The sequence below is a fragment of the Elephas maximus genome, chromosome 5 (genome assembly GCF_024166365.1).
Source record: "Elephas maximus indicus isolate mEleMax1 chromosome 5, mEleMax1 primary haplotype, whole genome shotgun sequence".
In the NCBI taxonomy this organism is placed as follows: Eukaryota; Metazoa; Chordata; class Mammalia; order Proboscidea; family Elephantidae; genus Elephas; species Elephas maximus.
In genome coordinates, this window is record NC_064823.1 from 144,059,517 (window position 1) to 144,068,037 (window position 8,521).

Sequence of the window (8,521 nt, forward strand, 5' to 3'; positions counted from 1 at the left end):
GGAAACCATTTAGATACTTAAAACCCCATATGGTTAAAAAAGAGAAAACACCATTCTCCAAGTTTGCATCTTCTCTGGGATAAGAAAAAAATTGCGAAATTGGAATATATAGGAAAAAGAAGTAAGAAAAGAGAATTACTGAAAAGAGTTAAATAAGAATAAAAATTATAGCCCGATTTTTTTTTAAACCAGTGGAGAACAGTCATAGCACTGATCAAACTCATGAAGATTACAAAATACTTCTTCAGCGTTTAACTGCCTTTATGCTATTTATTTTCCTTTGTTGCAAAATGCATTCATGTTAATTGTATAATTTTTCTCACAATATCTTTGTATTGAAAGTATAAGTATAGACCCATAACATCACAGAGATTAAGATTTAATAAAGTGTGCTTCATGTCTACTAAGTGCCAAGTTATTTGATAGAGTTGAGCCCACACCACAATGAAGACGGTTGCTGTTTTACTCTTCAAAGTGAAGACACTTGTCTTCAGCCAGCCACAGCCAATTAAATGGCAGAGCTGAAGTTGGAACCCAAGTTTTCAGACTCCAAGCCTCTATTGATTCTCCCACGCTGTATCTGTAGCTCCTCAGAAACTCCTGGGGATGAAAGGATCTATAAGTTCATCAGAAACTATCACCCTCATATCGATGTTCACTTATTTCTACACATAGTGTTTTTGGTCATCCAGAGGGAGCCGATAAAAGCAAGCGTCCCCAGGATCCACTCTCTAAGGCTACAGAGGCCAACAAGCATCTAGAAGAAGCTAAAACCTTCAGATGATTCTCTAGGGCGGTGTTACTCAGAGTGTGATCCCTGTGCCAGCAGCATCTGAATCCTTGAGAACTTGTTAGAAATGCAAACTCTTAGGCAACAACTCAGACCCACAGAATCAGACTGTGGAGGTAGGGCCAGAAGTCTGCGTTCTAACAAGCTCTCCGAGGGATTTTCCTGCTTACTACCGTTTGAGACCACCACCAATCTGTCAGTTTGTCGTACTGTAGTGGCTTCATGGTGCTATGATGCTGGAAGCTATGCCCCCAGTATTTTAACCCTTTTGTGTACCAAATATTTCCTGCTTTTGATTTTTTGCTGATACCATGTGTTTTCACTCATGGAAGCATGCTGAATCATTGAGTGTGTACGAATTTTTGGTAGGTAGCAAAGATTTTTTTTTCTTGCCGCTTCTCACAAGCCTACCCTAAGTGTTTTGTGGTACATCTGAAGTACCACTATTTATACCCCAGAATCTCCACCAGGGTCTATTGGTACATATGTGCAACAAATAAAATTTTCCAAATTTCTATTTTTCCTACTAAAAATTCAGACACTTTATACAATACTCTGTAAAAACAGTAATTTGTGGCACAGGCCCATTTCTTCAGTTTCAAATGGTCTTAAAGGCCTCTGCCTTGTGGCAGCACGCACTATCAATGGTGCAGCAGCTTCCCAATAAACCTTCAGAAGGAGAAAAATTACTTGGTCCCTAGAGGCACCCATGAGCGTGAAAGGATTAGATACCAGCAGGGTTACCCACGGTGGGCAGGTTTCAGTGGAGTTTCCAGACTCATACACACTAGGAAGAAAGGCCTGGTGATCTGGTTCTGAAAACTGGCCAATAAAAACGTTAAGAAGCACAATAGAATATTGTTCGATACCGTGCTGGACGACGAGCCCCCAGGTAGAAAGGCACTAGACAATGGCTGCAACAGTGGACTCAAACATAACAACAGTCACAATGATGGCACAGGACTCAGGCAACGTTTCCTTCTGTTATACCTAAAGTTGTCATGAGCAGAGCTGACTGGACGGCAACTAACAGCAAATAACAACTGATAAGTTTCAGAATTATTAATCTACAGCTACTTTGTGGCTGTATATAAGCCACCATAAGTACGCTGAATCCAGCAACAATGAATGATAGTGCCTGCTCCATTCATTGGTTTCAGATTCTCCTTTTCCTGGGGTTTAACAGTTGAACGTTCCTGATAACCTCTAGGGGGCACCAAAATATTTTCAAGTACAGCCCCGCAGCAGCAAACCTAGCTCAGGTTCATTTTTCCAAAAAAAAAAAAAAAAAAAATGGCCTTCAAAATGTGAAGAGCTTCTATCTCAGCAAATTTCCCTAGTTATACTTCTCAGCCAGTTATAAATCTATTGTATTTATGTTTTTTTCCGGTTTAATACTATTTTTTTTTTATGTATGGGAATAATGGTATCTACTTTCTTAGTTTCATAGGCCTGTTGCAACAAAGTACCACGCACTGCGTGGCTTAAAATAACAGAAATCTATTCTCTCTTTGTTCTGGAGGATAGAAGTTCCCAATTCAGGGTGTCGCCCGGGCCAAAGCCTCTACGTGAAGGTCCTTCCTTGTCTCTTACCCCAGATGTTCCTTGGCTTGTGGCAGCGAAACTCCAATCTCTGCCTTGATCTTCACGTGGCCATCCACCCTCTTCATCAACATGTCTCTGTTTTTTCCCCTCTTTTTAGAAAGACAACAGTCATATTGGATTAGGGCCCACTGTACTCTAGTGGGACCCATGGGAACTTGGTACTTGTATCTTCAAAGACACTGTTCCTTAATAAACTCATATTCATCAGTCCAGAAGTTAGGATTTCAACACATCTTTTGGGGAGACATGATTCAATTCAGTGTGCTTTCCTTTTGTGATCATTTTGAAGATTTAAGAAAACATCTGCCGAACTAATAGCACAGTGCCTGGCATAGGCATAGGTACATATTAAATAAAGGGCAACATGATTTTCATTATTATTATTGTTCATATTAATAGGTTAAAAAATGGAAATATTTTATTTGTATTGAGGTAACAGATTAGATATTTTCATTAACTATTATTATGATCAAGTAGCTGCTTGTATTGAGCCCCGGGATGGGCTGGGGCTGAGGGCTGTACTTTAGGAGTAGAAGAACACGTCAATGCAGAGCCGTCAAGCCCTTCTCAGGCCTATAGCATTCCACGAACTGCACAGTAGAGATGAGTACAGTTAGTTACATGATATTTATGTCTCACAATGGAAACAACTCTTTTGAAGAGGGAAAGTTGATTTTTCTCTGTCATAATAAAATAGCTTGTTGATGGTGTAAACCAGTTGCAGTCCAGTTGATTTCAATTCATGGCAACACCACGTGTGTCAGAGTAGAAATGTGCACCAAAGGGTTTTCGAATGGCTGATTTTCCTGAAGCAGGTCTCCAGGCCTTTCTTCTGAGGCACCTCTGGGTAGACTAGAACCTCCAACTTTTTGGTCAGCAGCTGAGTGCGTTAACTCTTTGCACTACCCAGATGACATTAAAATGCGGTGTTCTAAACGTGGCTCTCCTGCCAATAAGTGAACATGCTTGGTAAGTTTGTATATGTCACACAGACTTTCTGGCCTTAGTTTTCTCATATATGTGATGTTGGATTAGGCCACTCAGATCACAAATTCTTGGCAACTCTTAGCAATAACATAACTATATTTATTAAGTAATGTCTATGTCCAAACGCTGGGTTGATCACTTTGTATATCTTAGTTCCTTTAATTCTCACAATAGTTCTCTGAGTTAGAGACTCTTTTTATCACCCAGTTATAATTGAGAAAGCTGAGGATCACTGGAATTCATTCAATTTCCCATCTTTGGTGTAAATGGTTACGTGCTTGATTACTAGTTAAAATATTGGCAATTCAAACCTACCTACACTCACCGTGGAAGACAGGCTTGGCCATCGTCTTCTGAAAGATCATAGCCTTGAAAACCCTATGGAGCAGTTCCACTCTGATACATGGAGCTGCCATCAGTCAGAAGGACTCAACAACTGACATCAACAACACAGCTAGTAAGAGAGTACTAAAAAAACCGAACTCACTGCCACCGAGTCAATTCCAACTCATAGTGACCCCAAGGGGTTTGCAAGGCTGTAAATCTCTACGGAAGCAGACTGCCATGTCTTTCTCCCTGGGAGCTGCTAGTGGTTTCAAACCACCAACCCCTTGGGTAGTCAATCACTTTAACCACTGCACCTCCAGGGCTTCTTCAGTGAGAGAGTAGGAATTGAAATTCAAATCTGACATCAAACCCCATTTTACAAATGTTGTAATACATTGCCTCTCAAATTCTGTGATGTGAGTGTATTGTACAATAACTTGTATATAATTAGGAGCCCTGGTGGCTCAGTGGTTAAGAGTTCTGCTGCTAACCAAAATGTTGGCAGTTCAAATCCACTAACTGCTCCTTGGAAAACCTATAGGACGCTTCTACTCAATAGCAACAGTTTTTTTTATATATATAATTACGATGAAACTGCATTAAAAGAGGTAAATATAAAATGGTTAAAGAGACAGGTGAACATTAAAACTTGTTGCCGTCAAGTTGATTCCTACTCATAGTGACCCTATAGGACAGAGTGGAACTGCCCCATAGGGTTTCCAAGGAGCACCTCGTGAATGCAAACTGCCGACCTTTTAGTTAGCAGTCATAGCTCTTAACCACTATACCACCAGGGTTTCCGTTGAACATGAAGAGAGAGTGTAAGATACTTGAGCAAGAATAAAAAAGTAACATGCTAATTGTCTTGGTTTTCCACAATAAAAATAATAAAATGTCACGAAGTGGGTGGTTTAAAGAACATAAATTTAATGTCCCACAGTTTTGGAGGCTAGGAGTCCAAATTAGGATATTGGTCATGTCAATTCCTTCTGAGGGTTCTGAGAGATGAACTGTTTCATACTTTCTCCTAACTTCTAGCGGCTATCGGCAATCCTTGACATTCCTTGTTTTACTCATAGATGTATCTTCACATGGCGTCTTCCCCCCATGTGACTCTGTTTTCCTGTCCTTCCTTGTTATAAAACACCTCTCAGGGAGGATTAAGAACCACCCTAGTTTAAGGCTGAGGGCTGTGGGAACCATGTTCTCAGGGAACATCCATCTCAATTGTCATAGCATTGTTTATAAAGAAAATGTTCTACATTCCACTTTGGTGAATAGTTTCTGGGGTCTTACAAGCCTGTGAGTGGCCATCTAGGTTATTCCATTGGTCTCACTCCTTCAGGAGCAAGGAAGAATGAAGAAAACTAAGCATACAAGGGAAAGATTACTTCAAAGGACTAATGGACAACATTTACCACGGCTTCCACCAGACAGAGTCCGGTAAAACTACGTGGTTCCTGGCTACCACCACTGACTGCTCTAACAAGGATCACAATAGAGGGTCCCATACAGAGCTGAAGAAAAATGTAGAACAAAATTATAACTTAAAAAGAAAGGCCAGACTTGCTGGCCTGACAGAGACTAGAGAAACCCCGAGAGTATGGCCCGCAGACACCCTTTCAGCTTAGTAATGAAGTGTCTCCTGAAGTTTACCCTTCAGCCAAAGATTGGACAGGCCCATAAAACAAGACTAAAGTGGCACACCAGCCCAGGGGCAATGACTAGAAGGCCGGAAGGAACAGGAAAGCAGGCAATAGGGAACCCAAGGTTGAGAAAGGAGAGTGCTGACATGCTGTAGGGTTGTTAACCGATGTCATAAAACAGTATGCGTACTAACTGTGTAATGAGGAACTAGTTTGTTATGTAAACCTTCATCTATAGCAGAATAAAAAAAACAACCACTCTAGTTTAGTATGACCTTCTTAACTTAACTGATTGAAGAACAAAAAACAAAAACCCTATACCCAAACAAGGCAACTTTCATAAATATAGGGGTTAGGTCTTCAACATATATTTATTGGGAACACAATTCAATCAATAACACTGATATTAGCCAAAAAAAAAAAAAAAAAAAACTGTAGTGGGGAAATAAAATAAAAGAAATAGTTAAAACTCAATGATGTACATTAAAAATAAGCATTAAGATTAAATAGCTCAACGGGAAATTTCATGAGGTTAAAATTAATTTGCAGAAATGTAACCATTTAGGAAAAAGAAATCAAATAGCAAATATCTTTAAAGTTCCTAACCTTTTGACTTCAGTAAGTGTAATAATGTGCCTCTTGGATTTTTAAAGAAAAATAAAATAAGCTTTTTTGGTGTTACTAAGAAAGGTGAAGATGGGAACCTCTCATGCCTCCTTCAGGTAACTTCTACTGGTTTGAAACAGGTTGACCTTCTTTCTACAAGGTCATAATATCAGGCAAAAATTACAAAGAAAACGTCTCTAGTCTAACAAACTCAAAATAAATATTATCAAATCCCAAAGTTAAATATTAAATATTTTAGATAAAAATCAACTCTGATTTACATAGACAGTTCATAACCACTACTAGAAAAAAAATCATTCATAGTGAATGCTTGCCCGATGACCCCAAAAGCATTTTCTCATACAAAGAGTCAGATTAATGCTGTAGTCCAAAGGTTGGCAAACTTTTTTTGTAAAGGGTCAGACAGTATATATTTTAGGCTTTGCAGATCAAGAGGCAAAATCAAGTAAATTATGTAGGCACGTCTATATCAAAGCAAGACCACTCATTTTCACAGATGTTTTATTAATGTGACTCAAAATATAACAATGGATGACAATATTTTGTAATACTGATCTGTTGTTGTAGTTAGGTGTTGTTGAGTCAGTTCAGACCTACGGTGACTCTAGGTAAAGCAGAACAAAACACTACCCAACCACTGCCATCCTCACAATCATTGCTATGTTTGAGCCCACTGTTGCCATAACTTTGTCAATCCATCTCACTGGGGGTCTTCCTCTCTTTTGCTGACCCCCTACTTTAATTTTTTTTTTACTTTACTAAGTAAGATGTCCTTCAGGACTGTTCCCTTCTGATAACATGTCCTGAGTACATAAGACGAGATCTTGCCATCCTTGCTTCTAAGGAAAATTCTGGCTGTACTTCTTCCAATACAAATTTGTTCCTTCTTCTGGCACTCCATGGTATATTCACTTCACCAACACCCTAATTCGAAGGCATCAGTTCTTCTTCGGTCTTCCTTATTCATTGTCCAGCTTTTGTTCACACACATGTGAGGTGATTGAAAATACCCTGGCTTGGGTCAGGCTAACCTCAACCTTCAAAGTGACATCTTTGCTTTTTAACACTTTAAAGAGGTCTTTACAGCACATTTGCCCAATAAATCCCTGGATTTCTTGGCTGCTGCTTCCATGGGCATTGATTGTTGATCCAAGTAAAATGAAATCCTTCACAATTTCAATACTTTCTTTGTATATCATGAAGTTACTTATAGGTCCAGTTGGGAGAATTTTTGTTTTATGTTGAAGTGTAATCCATACCGAAGGCTGCGGTCTTTGATCTTCATCAGTAAGTGCTTCAAGTCCTCTTGGCTTTCACTAAGCAAAGTTGTGTCATCTGCATATTGAAGATCGTTGATGAGTCTTCCGTCACTCCTAATGCTGAATCCTTCATCATATAGTCTTGCTTCTCAGGTTATGTGCTCAGCAGGCAGATTGAATAAGCATGGTGAAAGGATACGACCTTGAGAATTCTCAAGCTACCCTTTGAAATCTTATGTTCAGCTGTTTTACTTCATCATTTCTTCCTTTTGCTTTAGCTACTGTTTGTTCAAAAACAAGTTTCAGAGTCTCTTCTAACATGCATTTTGGTCTTTTTTTTGTTTTGCTTTCTTCATATACGAAGTCCTGATGTCATTCCACAACTCTTGTGGTCTTCATTCATTACTGTTCAATGCATCAAATCTATTCTTGAGACAAAAAAAAAGAAATCAAACTCATTACTCTCCAGTTGATTGAAACTCATAGCAACCCCACAGGACAGAGTAGAACTGCCCCATAGGGTTTCCAAGGAGTAGCTGGTGACTTTGAACTGTGAACCTCTGGATTAGCAGCTGAGCTCTTAATCACTGTACCGCTAGGACTCCCTATTCTTTATTTTTTAATTTTAATTGAGCTTTAAGTGAAAGTTTATAAATCGAGTCAGTGTCTCATACGAAAATTTATATACACCATGCTATATACTCCTAATTTCTCTCCCCTACTGAAACAGCACACTCCTTCCCTCCACTCTCTATTTTCCTGTCAATTCAGCCAGCTTCTGACCCGTCTGCCCTCTCATCTCCCCCCCAGACAAGAGATGCCAACATAGTCTCATCTGTCTACTTGATCCAAGAAGCTCACTCTTCACCGATATCATTTTCTACACCATAGCCCAGTCGAATCCCTGTCTGAAGAGTTGGCTGTGGGAATGGTTCCTGTCTTGGGCTAACAGAAGCTCTGGGGACCATGACCTCCAGGCTCCTTCTACTCTCAGTCAGACCATTAAGTCTGGTTTTTTATGAGAAATTGGGGTCTGCATTCCACTGCTTTCCTGCCCCCTTAGGGGTTCTCTGTTGTGTTTCCTGTAAGGGCAGTCATCGGTTGTGGCTGGGAGCCATCTGGGTCTTCTGGTCTCAGGCTGATGTAGTCTCTGGTTTATGTGGCCCTTTCTGTCTCTTGGGCTCATCATTACCTTGTGTCTTTGGTGTTCTTTGTTCTCCTTTGCTCCAGGTGGGTTGAGGCCCATTAATGTATCTTAGATGGCCACTTGCTAGTGTTTA